The sequence below is a fragment of the Solea senegalensis genome, linkage group LG6 (assembly GCF_019176455.1).
Source record: "Solea senegalensis isolate Sse05_10M linkage group LG6, IFAPA_SoseM_1, whole genome shotgun sequence".
Lineage (NCBI taxonomy): Eukaryota > Metazoa > Chordata > Actinopteri > Pleuronectiformes > Soleidae > Solea > Solea senegalensis.
The window spans coordinates 18,151,094-18,166,186 of NC_058026.1; the positions used below are offsets into that span (position 1 = coordinate 18,151,094).

The 15,093-nt window shown below is 39.5% G+C and overlaps 1 long non-coding RNA gene across 1 annotated transcript; it reads right to left on the minus strand.

The window, feature by feature from the left end:
- Window positions 1-240: 240 nt before the first annotated feature.
- LOC122771717 lies at window positions 241-14,838 on the minus strand. The gene is made up of 2 exons (XR_006360641.1): window positions 14,736-14,838; window positions 241-1,048 (listed from the first exon to the last, which is right to left on the minus strand). It is a non-coding gene; the product is annotated as an uncharacterized LOC122771717 (long non-coding RNA).
- Between the last annotated feature and the right edge of the window lie 255 nt (window positions 14,839-15,093).

Consider the following 15,093-nt stretch of genomic DNA (forward strand, 5'->3'; position numbering starts at 1 on the left):
GTCCTGTTCTGCATTTTTATACATCCGCAGAGCATGACCGTTTAATTGTTGAATTATTTGTTTGACATGTGCAGTTAACAGGACTGCATGTTAATTGGTTAATTGCACACATCTATTAAATTCATTTTTTTTCCACTCACCTATCTTCCATTGATCTGATCTTTTTTATTTAGATCAGACATGTTTTTGAATCCCAGATAAGTGTAAGACAATATAAGAAGCCCGCATATACAATAATGAGAGTCAGTGGTTTAATTTAAAACGCTGTGGATTAGATTCAGCCAGATAGTCTTTTCTTTAAAATCTGCTGGGAGGATCTGCTTTCTATGACAGCTTTATTAGAAAAAAAAAAAACAATATGCCTTCACAAGAGTTGAAAAGAATGAAAAGAAATCTTTATTTATCTTTAATTTTTTATTGACACCCAAAGTCTTCCACACACAACACTGTGCTATTACAGAAATTGAAGCCACTGGAGTAGAACAGAAAATCCCTTTGTCTGCAAAAGAAAATTGTGGTTCTACTGGAGTATGAGACACTGGGCTTAAAATGAATATACGCTGGACTCAAGTAATCAGTTGAAATTGAGAGTTCTAGGATTTATAACGTAATCATTTTGAGTCAAAGGTACTAACATGGAGAAACCTGATGAAAAGAAATTACAAAAACTCTGCAACTGCTCCAGTTCTACCTTCCCGGTTTACTTTCAATATAAACTGAATATATATATAATATACAAAAAAGTAGCCTAGACGTTAAAAGTTATATCGTTCATGACTTACAAGTGGAAAAAGGGAGGTGATTGTGGTAAACAGAAGACAGGGCAAGACACAGAATAAACATTTAATCATTTATCAGAATCTGACCATTAATACCAATAAGCCACACACTGAATCGATCAGGCAGATCGTGAGCTGACACTTTGGCGTGACATTCAGTGTGAACAATAGCACTGATTAACACGGCTGCCAAATAGGAGTGGGCGGTGCTTTGGGGCTCATTGCAGCCATAATGCTTCTAAATCCAGTCCTCCAAATCCAGACAGACACTGAGAAGAAGAGTGTGATAATCTCTCCATTATTTTTCATTCTGCAAAGAGCCAAAGTGCTTTGTAAAGCATTCAGCCACAGCGATATTCCCTCCCTTTTCTCTCTGTCCTCCTCCGTCCTCCCTTCTCCTCTGATCCTCTCTACTCTCCTCCATCATAATTGTACCTCTCTTGTCATCATTTTCTTTCAGCCACTGCTTACATGTGACCCTTCCTCTGTCACTATTCATACATTCTCTCCATTTTCCTCCTACTTTCAGCTCGGTGAAAATAAGTTTTGCACAAACTATAACACAGAGAGTCATTTGAAGCTGTCTGTCATTCTCTGACTCTGCCTAGTCCAAGTATAAATGACGACAGTTCTTTAAGGGTGTAAAAGTGAAATCAATTAGCCACTTAATTATATGATAAGATGGAGTCTCCATATATGAGAATGCTAATTTGTTCTCATGAGGATAATAATAAATCCATATCCTTGCAATCTGTAGATTATCGTTGTCTCTTTTTTTTCTAACAGCAAAATTAGTGAACTGTACTCAAAGATCACAAAGCTTATTGCGTTAATTTGGCTTGATTGTGGTTCAGTTTAAAGGAGAGAACATTTTACAAATGCACAAATGCACTGATCATTCAAATCCATGATATTTTCCTATTCTTATCTTAAGTATATTGTCGTTTGGCTTATAACCACAGAGCAGAAACATCACTCCCTGATGTGAAAGTCGTGTCATTCCAAAGCATGACATCAAACTCGGTCACCTACTCCTGGCGTCTCTGCGTGCCTATAAAAAATGCATCGCCTCATTAATTCAGAAAATGCGCTGCCTATGATCATAATCCTGCCAGCAATTACAATTTCACACAACACGTGTGCCTTTGCAGTTTAGTTGTATATAAACATAAATTGTAGGAGACAGAGTTGCTCCCTGCAGCACTGTTGTTTTTCAAACTCCAACATCACATTTTTGGTTTACTTACTTAGCTTTTTTTTACATTTTGAGTCATTTATTTTGGTCCCTACAGAATCGACTCATGTAGCCATGGGCTTTAAACACTCAAACGTCTCAAAAGACCATGTTTGCACATTCTGCACTACATTTTAAAAACTGCACACATTGTCATCTTTATACTGTTTGCATTGCAGATTGTATATTGGTATTGTATGATGTTTTTTTGTTTTTTTATCTGATTTATCCTATTTATTTTATTTATCTTGAATTACTTTTTCGGTGCTCCCCATTGGGGTGCTGTGTCAATCACAGTTTCTCCTTCTGGTTCCGTATCATGTCGTGTCATATCTTATTACCCGAAATAATATGTATCTCGAAAGAAGTCAGGGGAAATAATAAGACAGGGGACAGTACATTATAATCAGGCTGTATAACACATCTAATATTAAATGTTGTTTGCAATATCAGATTTATACAATAACACGTTTTCTTTACTATAGGTAAATTTTTCTGGGACATAGTACTACATGATACAATCTTACCATACTGTACATGAATTTGTACCTTTCTCGGTTCATTCTATTGCCTCTTTCTTGTGTCTGTTTTGTTTTGTTTTTTTAATTTCCACTCTGCTGATTCATGACGGCTGCTCATGATTCATAGTAGCTTGGCTCTATCTCCCCTTCTTTCCCTACTCTGACCTCTGACCTGCCGGTGAGTGTTGTTTGTGTGAGAAAGGTGTCATAAGATGTCACCAAGAACAAAAGTTGCTGAAGAAGAAAAGTCTGCAAAAAAATTCTGTGCAAGCGAAGTTTCAGACTGACATGCTTAAGAAGGGGCTCATTTGTTTACTGGCATTTTTTCTTCAATTAAGCTGCATTTAATGACATAATCACTGGTCTCCAAACACAACAGCTTTGTGACTATAGAATTGACTGTAAAATGTGTTATTACATGTTGTACATTTTCAGACGAATGATGTTTCTGTGGATGATTTCTCTTTCCCACTCAGTCTCTGGAAAGAGGTGTTGGGTGAAAAGGTTGTTTTGTCATTAAATTAGTTCTTTATTTGGTGCAAGGCAAACAAGCAGACCAATTTGTGTAAGCTGCAGTAAACTGAACTGTGATCGCTAACCTTCATCATAATGAATTCTAATGGGGTTTGACATTTTCCCGCGGATAAACAAAGAAACTTCTGCACAACTTCCAAACAAACAAGCAATTACTGACTTGGTTCTCTGTCTATTCTATAAATAATTCAGAGCAGATATTCTGAGAGTGCAGATGAATACTCAAAATAAACAAACAGGGAATAGTATCGGTGTTTGTCAATAATAACAATTATGATGGAGATAACTCTCAGATCTGGCCAGCAGCTGTCTCTCATCACTTGTATTTGAAATCTTGTTTTCTATCATCAGACAAAATTAAATTTGCTACTGTAGCAGAAGCTGAACTGTACCATTTTGTTTTCAGAAGAAAGAAAAATTATGAAAACGACTCGGGAGTAAACCAGGCATTACATAAGTTGTCTTTCACCTCAAGTAAATTAAAGATCCCTCAGAGGTCAACGGAGCAGAGAGAGAGGATAAGACAGACTAAACATCTTCAACGTTAGTTTGACAACTGAGATTACAGCTAAAACATTGATTTTGCACTGCAGCTTCATGGAAGCTGTATGTTTTTGCTGTTAGCGGTAGTATTGTATTTTATTTATCCAGTCCTGCACAAACATATTGTGGGTGGAACAGTTTGAGTTTGGGGAAAATCATCAAATTAGAGGAGAATTTCAGACCAAACTCCAAGCAGCATGGGATTTACAGCAGCAGCAGCAGCAGAAGGGTAGGAAAGAAGCTCTGACATTTTGGTCAGACTAATGAAATACAAAGAAGGGGAATTGTCTAGTCTGTAATCTGTTTTATCCAGTATCATCGAAGCTGACCACTGTAGTTCTTGTTGAAGGAGGAAACTGCCAAATTTGTACAGCCACATTTTCAGGTGTAAATACAATTCGTCTTTAGCATTGCGACATGAGGAAGTCTGAATTAAATCTGTTGTGCATATCCTCTAAATTTAAACAAATATTACATTCAGCACATTGTGAAATAAATTCAGAAAATGCAGATTAAGCCAATCAGCTCCACACAACTCCCTCTGTGTTTCTCAGTGTCCTGTTACTCGGCAACATTCCTACCCTGCAAACAGGGTAGTGATTTGTTTATGTCAAGATAGACAAAAGCTACAGCAACATTGCAGTAGCGTGAGAGTATGAGCTATTTGAAACACTTCCTGCTCCCAACCACCTCTGTGCTGCCGGTGTATATGCACATATGCTCCCTTAGTCAGATCTGATAGTACTGCTTCACATAGCTCATTTCCAGATGAGGGAGGCAGCATACAAATACTGTTTCTGTTCACTCAGGGTTTGGAAAGAGGAAAAGCACACTTTATGCACCTACAGTAAAAACCTCCACCCATTCAGTTCCCTTGTGAGAAGACAAGAGGGTTTTAAATCAAGACCATCTTTATTACTGTTCCATTTCAACACAGGAGACGGGAGAGAAGGGAGAAGCAGAGAAGGGAAGGAGGAAATTGGTGTTGCGATTTAACAGCACTTACATCTGAGTCATGACTGCACATGTGAGAGTGAATGGAGGGATATGATATCACCACTGGAAACTGTGAAGAATTTAATTTCAATTTCTCACTAAACTTTGTGGCAGTGAGTAGAAACAGGTCGGCTAGAGTAGCAATGCAGGAAGCCACTGGTGTCTTGCCTATTCATGGAGGAGGGGCTTGCACCCCATTTATTTAACACTGTTAGTTACTTCATTACACGTTAATATCTTTTTCTTATAATGCATATTCCTCTTATGCATTATGTATAATGTCATAGAGCATACTTTATATGTTTCAGGCTCACTACCAGACTGACTAAGTAGTCTTCTCTCAATCTGGTTTTTAGCCATCGGCGTGCCTTGTGATTTCCTCCTAGTTAATGTTGGAGGAGAGCTGTGCATTTGTCTTGAGGTCGTGAGCTAAACAAAACTTTGTTATAACAGTTGATACATTCACATCAAGATCTCATTAAAGTGCTCCGAGCCCTATGAGTCAGGCAGGGTGATCGTGTTAAAGGTAGGTTATTTTAGGTGAGGTTCAAAGTGATTCAATATTGTCCTTTATTAAAATGTGTAGATTTAATTATTGTCTTTGTCTCTGTAGCTATATTAGTGTGTGTGTGGGTGTGGTTACAGGATATACACTTGTAGTCTTGTGATGATGATGGACTTCAGGGGATCTGAACAGATATACAGTACCCTGAGCTTTTATTAGATGTTTATTAGACACTAATGCAGACACAGTCTCATATTTGCCTATATGTCAGTAGCAGTTATAATGCTGCTATGTTCCAGCCACTTTATTAGGTACACAGGACAACCACTAAAGTGACAAGTGTGACACTAGGTGTGGTCTTCTTCTGCTGTAGCCCATCTGCAGTGTTGTATGTTCAGAGATGATCTTCTGCATGCCTCGGTTGTAACAAGGGGTTATTTCAATTCCTGTTTTAAGTTAATGTTGCCTTTCTGACATTTAATAGCAGGCCATTTCCCTTTGTCCTCTGGTCTCAGCAGAGCATTTCCAATTACATTACAGATCCCCTGCAGATCAACAGTTTCTGAAAAATCAACAACCATGCTTCCTTCAAAGTTCCTTCAATTACGATTTTCCACCATTCTGATGCTCAATTTGTTCTTCGGCAGGTCATCTTGACCAAGGGTCAAGTGTAATTGTGTGTGTGGTCTATGAATAATGTGCTTTGAGGACATTCAAGTTCAATTCAATTTTATTTGTGTAGAGCCAAATCACAGCATACATTATCTCAAGGCACTGTGCATAGTAAAGCAGAAACCTTTACAATATAGAGAGCAGAGTAACCCAACAGCTCACACTGAGAAAGCACTAGGCGAGAGATTTTAACAGGTAGAAATCTCTGACAGAACCAGACTCAAAGACGACCGGTTGGAGTGAGAGGAAAAATTGGGGACAGAGGAGAGGTGGGGGAGAGACAGTGAAAAAGGGATCTGAGGTAGAGACAGAAGAAAGAGACCAGAGACATTTCTGAATTAGTTATGACATGTTTATAGTACTACAATTATAATTATGTCACTTATACAGGCAGCAGCAGAGACTGTTGATTAAAATTATACTGATCTCAACTTTAATTAGTGCATAATATTACTGCTGCTAGTGATAATAATAATAGCATCGAAACTGGATCTGGATCCTGCAGCCTGCAAGATGAGGACAGAGAGAGAGAGAAGGATCATTAAGTGCTTTGTATATGAGGAGGATGATTTTAAATTGAATTCTAAACTGTATGTAGGGAAACTAACACTGGATATATAGTCTCTCTTTCTAGTTCCTCGTGAACTAGAGACTCGTGCTGCAGCATTGTGAATCAACTGGAGGTTAATTTTAATTTTAGGTGACATTCAGCTTTAGTAGCAGCACAATGTAGAAGTAAGTAGATGAGTGTAGATGAGTGTTGTCATAACTACACGAATAACCACGTTTTAAAAGTATAATATTTATCATTTAATAAATTTAATCAGATACCTCCGTTTGTGGGCCACACGGTGGTGTAGTGGTTAGCACTCTCGCCTTGCAGTGAGAAGACCCGGGTTCGAGCCCCGGTTGGAACAAGGGCCTTTCTGCATGGAGTTTGCATGTTCTCCCCGTGGGTTCTCTCCGGGTTCTCCGGCTTCCTCCCACAGTCCAAAAACATGCAATGTAGGGATTAGGTAAATTGGACACTCGAAATTGACCGTAGGAGTGAGTGTGAGAGTGAATGGTTGTTTGTCTCTAGCTGTGTGGCCTTGCGATGGACTGGCAAACTGTCCAGGGTGTACCCCGCCTATCGCCCGATGTAGCTGAGATTGGCACAGCACCCCCCGCGACCCTCTGGTGGAGGATAAAGCGATGACTGACTGACTGACCTCCGTTTGTGGTTTTTTTTTATTATTATTGTTCTATTTTCTTTTTTCTGTGGAAGGACTCAGTGCCCACCAATTTTAATTTCTCTAATATTCCCTGCGCCGATATTGACATTTTATCTGGTGAATACAATTGTGTGTGAATAAAATCAGTTTTTCTTCTGTGGGGTCAGAGCAGTCAATAATTGCTCAGTGTGACACAAGCCCATATTTGAGTAATGTGTGTATTGATCGAAGGTGTGTGAATGTGTAAATGGCTACACAATGTCCCTGCATATCAGAGCTTATTGATTCTTGAGAGATTCAGGGAAAGATACTTTTCACATCAGTGTTTCTCAAACAATGTGTCTGGGAAGCTGCCGCTATTACTGACAACTGCAGTATCAATGAAGCTAATTCAAACATGTGTTCCTCTGTTCGAGTTCATAGTCAGAGAATGGGTTTCTCTGCTGAATGCATCAAATCTATACAGTTAATTGATTGTTGTAGTAGGTTGTATACTGGTGATGTCAGTTCCAACTCACTAACGGCTTTCACTACTCACTGACCACACATATACACAAAAATTAAGTGAAACCCTTGGATTTGGTGATACCACTGTAGTTGAAGCCATGCTTTTCTGAAGCAGGGGGACAGTAACACAACAGAAAAAGCATCTCTGTGATTTAAGATTGTGCTGAGACTGTAGAACCTGCTGCAAAAAGAGTTATTTTCAACCATGTGCCCCTTTTTGATTAGCTCTCCCAAATTCCCACATGATAAATAATAAATGAAACAAAAGAGAGTCTGTCCCCTGCATCGAGAGGGATTACCTGTCATTTATAAGTTTCCCACTGTGTGTTTGTTTTTGTCTTTGAGTGTGTCTGATACTGGTGTTGCTGCTGTGCTTGTGTGCGTGTAAATGAGCTTAGAGGGGGATTCTGAGGCATCTCTTTGAACCTGTCATTTGCCAACGCAGCGGATTTTTTTCCACAGTAAGCACACCTCCCTGAGCTCACACTGGTCAGAGATGACAGGTGAAGAGTGGGGCAGGAATAAACAAGACACGGAGGCTAAAATATTCAGGACAATATGAGTGACTGCTGAAATTTGACAAGAATTATATCAATCTATAAGTTAGACAGATATTCATATGATTATGATTATAAATGAAAGACCTGGTGGTTGAAATGATACCAGACCACTTTTGAGATTTTTCTTTCCCTCAACTATTAGAAAATGGGAGAAATTATACAGCCAATGTCTACCTGGTTATCATCCTTTCAAATATTATAGGTAACTGGAAAGAAATACTCTGTTTAGATAATACCACAGCATTTACATTGTCTGGAGTCAGTTTGGGTTTTGTGCAGCACAGTCAGCAACCTTGATGATTTTGTCAGTGAGCTCACCTGAATTTTCATTTCCCTGTTATTGCCAGGCTGGGTCATACTGCATCCATAACATTGCAGCTACAACTGTGTGGTCATTACATCCATCAGCAGAGTTGGTGAAAGGGTTAGTGCCAATTTTCCTTCCCTGTCCCTCTGTCTGATTTGTCTTTAAGGGGCAAACCTTTAAAAGTCGTATTTTCTTCTGCTGGAAAACTTTGTGAAAAAACAGTGATATAGGAACTGTAGGAGAACGAATACATTTTTAACAGAGGAATTTTTGGCTTTTGTACAAAAATGTCATCACATATTCATCAAACCTTGTTTTCCCCATCACCTGGACTAAAAGGAGTCTAAATCTATTGTTCAAATATAACTCTCAGAAGATCACCAACTGGTTATGTAGGAAACCACTGCTACAAATTGGTTGACCACAAAAGGCTAGATGGATATCATGAAGGCAGAGAGTGTTATAATGAACTCCTGCAGGGACTGGTCAGCCTGCGAGACTTTATAATCTCACTTTCACTCCAGTATCGCTTCCATTTCCAATCTACAGAGAAGATATTCACCCATTACTGCCACTGTCAATCAAGCTGCCTGCCACTTTATTTGGAACTGTAGCACTGTGATAGGAAGACAGACACAAATGCCAATGAATCATTGCAGTATGTGCATCAAATAATAATGTTTGTTTTTTTAAGAATAAGGCTGTAAATAATAATGTATTGTAAATAAGTATTATGAAATTGTAGAATATTGAATACTGAATATAGAATGTTGCTGCTGAACAAGCACTGTGATTCTGTAACTAAAATGAGCCTCAGCTTCAACCAAGAAGTCAGAAAATGTATATTCCACTGTTTGATTCAGTTTTCATAGAACTTGGCTCACACTTAGGGCCAGGCCTCTGTGATCCATGTGAGTCAAGTACCCCATGCATGGATACTTTATCTTCCTCTTGCAATATGATAATCAATATGCCAGGGCAAATGTCCATCCATCCATCCATCCATCTTCTACCACTTTATCCTCCATATAAGGGGTGCGAGGGTTGCCGTGCCAATCTCAGCTGACATAGGGCAAAAGGTGGGGTACACCCTGGACAGGTTGTCAGTGCATCACAGTGCCACATATAGACAGACAACCATCCACTCCACGCCACAATTTAGAGTGTCCAGTGTTTTTGTAATGTGGGAGGAAACTGGACTACCCGAAAAAACCCATGCACACACGGGGAGAACATGCAAAGTCCATGCAGAAAGACCTTTGTTCAGACTGGGTCGCAAACCCGGGTCTTCTTGCTTAAAAGGCAAGTAGTAGTGATAACCACAACACCAACCATGGGGCCCACCAGGACAAATATCTATATTTGAATTAATAAATGAAGGCACTCTAAAGTAAACAGTCCCTGACAGTTTCCCTTGCTAGCTGTCGCTACTTCATGTCTCCTCACGGCGTTGCTGCTCAAATGAATGAGGGAAACTTCGGCAGAAGAAGAGAGAGATTTCAGTAGAACAATTGCAAGTAAAGCTATGTTAAGAGATTCCCCATTCATGTTCTCACAGTCCATTCCAATAGACCCCTATTTCTAACCAGAGCTTGTCCTCTCGTGTACGTCTTTGTCCACGTCTGGTGGACCTCCACATAAAAGTAGCCATGGTTCCCCTCTTCTTCATTGTCTCTTGTGACTAAAAAGAAGTGTTGACCACCACCTGGAGTGGAAAGTGTTGCACGACAGTGGACCTAGTGGACCTCTGTGGAGAAGGAAACTATCATGTTGTCCCGGTAAAGGTCGCAGGGGGAGCTCGAGGTAATCCCAGCTGTCATAGGGTATTGTCACTTTCATATCTTCAGTAAACCTAGAATCCCCAGTCTGCATGTCTTTGGACTGTGGGATGAAGGGACCCAGAAAAACCCCCTCCCCACACAAACACACACACACACACACACACACACAAGGAGAACATACAACCTCTACACAGAAAGGCCCTCTGTTGACCCATCTACAGGTAACCAGGCACAATTGTATGTTTTTGGCACATCAGTGACCTTCTTGCTGTGAGGAAACTAACTTAACCATCACACACCCAGGAATCATTCACCAGTGGGAATTGTCTCTGCATAGTAAGAGAAGGGCAGTAGCTGAACTCAATACATGAACAGAGAAAACAGCTGAACCTTGCTTCACTGATCTTTTCCAGCTGAAGCATTGCTGCCCTCTGATCACACTTAGCATTGATGTTGGGTGTTGTTCTCTCCTCTCCTCTCTCTTTTTCATGCTGTTGCAGCAGCAGAGTCCACCAGACAAGGAAAGAGAAAGTATGTCTTTGGGGTCCTCACAACCACGTTGTATTGTTATTCACCCGCAAACAGTAAACATTGAAACGCTTTCAAATGATGCAGCAGTTGCAACAATTTATCTACCTTTTACCATTATTTTCACTCCATGTCTGCTGAATGTTAGGAGACTTTTTGGTTTCACTGCCACAACAAAATGTGCCCTAAACTCCCCGGTCATTCTTGAAGTGCCAGATTTATCAATTGATCAGAGAGCATTGGGATTGCAGAGCTCACCTCACTGTCCATCACCACAAACACTGTAGCTCCCACCCAACATAACTTCGACTGGCATCTCTCAAAGATGAATCGTGTTACAGGGAGAAAGTATTGTACAACAACTTGAAATAAGTTGTTCTGTCAACCACCCAGCCTCAACTGTCAACAAAACAAAAGAGCTTGTTCTGACTTGTAGAGACAGAAAACAGCAGCGCAGCTTCTGAAAAGATTTACTGTTTTTTGGTTCCTGGGCTGACAAACTAGTGAAAGCCTTAAATGGATTACAAACATATTTTTCTCAGTGTGTACACTTCATCATTGTCACTGTCAAAGGCTTTTCTTCGGATAATATTCAGCGGTCACAACATGTGCCCAGCTTTGATTGTTTGTTAACAATTACTCATAAAATCTGCTTGGTGAATCTAAAAGTACAAAATACCCCAGGTGCAGAAGTTTTTGGCAAACTGCATTCATCACTTATATAGAGTCAGAAAGTGGAAGGTCAACAAGTTTTTCTTTTCCACTCTGAATTCACACTGTAAACAATATCCTCAATGTCAGTAAACATTGAAACGCTTTCAAATGATGCAGCAGTTTATCTACCTTTTACCATTATTTTCACTCCATGTCTGACAACACACACTTCTGCCATTATGTAAGAACGACAGATTGCCTATAAGCTTTCCAACTTTTACTTTTTCACTTAAACCTGCCATTTACTGTTGTTGATGTGCAGCTTGAGGTTCACAGACTTACCTTTCACACTTCAACAAACCAGATACTTTCTACCGCAGTTTTGACACTTTGAATCTACCAGAATAGCTGATGCAGATCCCAGCAGCAGCAGAATGCTCCAACTGTGAATTGTTCTTTGCAATTATTGATAACTGCCTCACCAAGAAAATTACATCTCTAATGCCTGAAATGCCTTTTGCGCCCAGATGACTGTCAGCAACAGAGCAGAAATATGTCATTATTGCTGTAAAGCTTTGCTGAGGGGAGGTCGAATGTTTGGATGGATGTTGTAGAGATGTGAGGAGCTGGTGACTATTTATTTGTTCTCCAACATTTTCTGGACAAACTGACCAAGGAAATGTATGTAATTTAAACCAAAAAAACCCAAAAAAAAATCAGAACAAAACACAAAACGTTCAGTACATGATTAATGTTTGTAATTAATCTCTTTTGGGGGGCTTTAACAAGGTGGGGGCATAAATCACACAATTAAAATTGTATTAAAATTCATACATGAAGGCACTTGAAAGTAAACAGTCTCTGCCACTTTCACTCGCTGGGTGTGAATAAATAGAGAAATCTTGTACTTTTAGACATGATGTATCGCTATATGATTGTCTTGCAATATATTGATTATCACATAATCGTTGTATGGTATCATGTTAATATTGGTATATAGGTACCCTGTGATTCCCAGTCCTAGTCTTAATTGTACAGTAGGTTACTTCTCTGATTTAAGGGCCTTGGAGATAATACTGAAAGTGAATGACACACGTGATGGATTGGAAGCAGAGGGTGCATTTGTAGAAATTAATTTTGAACCAATCTATACCCAAATTTGAAGATGAGCTTGACATAAAAGGAGACATTTCCTATAGCTGCCTTGTTTTATTATACCAGGGCACAGGAAAGGAAAGTAACACTTCACCTGAGGTGACACAGTCAGCATTTGTAACAATGAGAGTATTGATTTAAGAAAGTAAGCACACTGTGTCAAGAGGTGAAGTTAAATCACTTTCGTTGTTTTTGGGAGATTGATGGTATTTCGTGGAAAAGTAGTCAGTGGAAGGAAATGTATCAGATGAAGGCACAAATCTTCCCATGTATCACCCTGACTGCTCTGTTTAAAGAATAAAGGCATGAAGTGTTTATCCTGTCAAACTGCTGAACAACCAGGCTTTTTGAGGAGTATAATTCACGTTTGAAACTTTTCCTTGGAGCTTCATTGTGTTTTCAGTCATACTCCAACCAGTTTGCAGCCATCACTTAACTAGCCCAATGTTGCCGTTGCCTTAATCTGTCTCGACATAAAACAAATCTCTTCCCGTGTGTGGCGTGCCAATGTCGCCGTGCCACACAGAGAGACTCATGTAGAGCTGATCAGCATTGTGTGATGTCATTTGTCAATGGTTTAAATCCAGCTGTTTATATTTAAAAGTTACCTATCTGTGACAAGGGTCACTGTAAATGCTGTTTCTCCATTACATGGTCCCACAGCTCGCCTCTGCACGGCTCAACTCTATACGTATTGGTTGTGTTTCCACAAAGTTAGTGACTTGTAAAGCAGTTGTTTTCATTGTACTGAATCATTAGAATTAGTTAATTAAAAAGATTTGTTCTGTACTTCCTTAATGACTGACTGACACAGTCACTGGACTGAAATACAGCGGTAGGGTTTGTGACGCGGCTTGCTGGTCACGAATCGTCACGTCTGTGTGTTTTTGCATTGAGAGAAGACACATTTGTGGAGACAGATCTCTCAGCTATAGCTACCAAAACAAAGGCATTAGTGTAGGTGCTCATGAGTGAACGGTTAAACTGCAGATTAAGTTCAATGAAGGTTTTAATATCATTACAGTTTGAAGTGCTAACTTCAGCCACATTTTATACACACTTAAAAAATCCCCAACAGAAGACTGGTTTCAGTCTCCACAGTTGTATTTCCCTCGCATGTTCTCCACTATTTTCTAAAATAATATATTGTGGGAAGAGGAGAAACTCTGCGGTATGGTAATGATGACAGTGATCAGAATGTAATCATGGTCACATTTGCTGTTTTCTCCCCGATCTGCACTTGTCTGGGAAAAAACACCCCTAAGAAATCACATACTATATTCAAACAGTGTTTGCCATTGTAACCATTTACAGCTCATTTTCTAAATGTTACAGAAACGTAGCAAAGTGACTGCCCTGCAGTTGGTAAAATGCTGTGAGAGCATCATAATGATTATCTGCAAGACTGCGAAATATAAACTCTGCTGCTCCAGTATAAATGTCAACAAAGCATATTGCTCACTTGTGTCATTGCACATTATTGTCTCGTGTGCCAAGCTTATGTAAAATATACTGTGAAATATGATAAAAATATAAAACATTTACACACACAGTGCTGCACAACCATCATGAGGCTGCAACAAAAGAAGGTTACATAAGATTATTCAGAACTTAACTTAGTTAGGATGGATTATACTTTGTTAAATGTAAAAAATGGAATTGTTAATTAAAAAAACAAAACTTTATGGTGTTCTCTCCAAATATACATGTATATTTATAAATATATATATATATATGGTATTATATGCAACCTCACTGTTTGGAGTCATTAACAAAGTTAACAACAGAAGGGAGACTGTCACACACACACACACACACAACTGTGTACCTGCTGTTACTGCACAAACCTAACCACCATTGTCTTTGAACATGACATGCTACAGCTGTTCATTATTGTTACAAAGACCCCTGTTATTGTTGTTGTCAAGCTTGTCTTCCAGTTTTCCCTAAAGCCATCTGGAGCCACATTGATTTCACATTTCCACCACAACTCAGCCAAGCACAGCTGCACGTTTGCCAGATGGTGCCAAAAACTAGCAACTTCATGTTTTAGTCAGACCTTCTTAACTCATATGGCACTGAATTCATTTTTTTAAAGACTGCTTCTTTCTTTTCTTTTCTTTTCTTTTCTTTTCTTTTCTTTTCTTTCCTTACTATCTTGAATTTCATGAAGCCTTTTTTTATTTTGCAGCATTACCCACACAGTTGATCAAGGCTACGAATCTTAGACCAAATTTGTACTTACTGTACATTGTCAGATGCCTCTCTTTCCCTCCCTCGTTGTCTCTCTTTGAGCCACTTCATGCAAGGAAGATGGAGTTAAAACAGTCTCTGTGTAAAGCTGAGAGAGGGAGGTTGTTAGGTGAGCCAGCTCCTTAGGGTAGAGCTGAGCTGGATGATCTACTACTCCTGGGAGGCATGACTGCAGATGAGCTGAAGCTAACTCTGCACATTAAAGGAGAAAGCAGGGGTTTTAGGAGGAAGCCATGTTTTAAAGATTAAAGCCCTTGGAAAGGCCAAATGTGGTCGCTCTCCAGAGGGCAGCCTGACAACTTTGTTTCTAACCACAGAGTTGACTCAGTTTTCAGTGAGTGTCAGCGTTT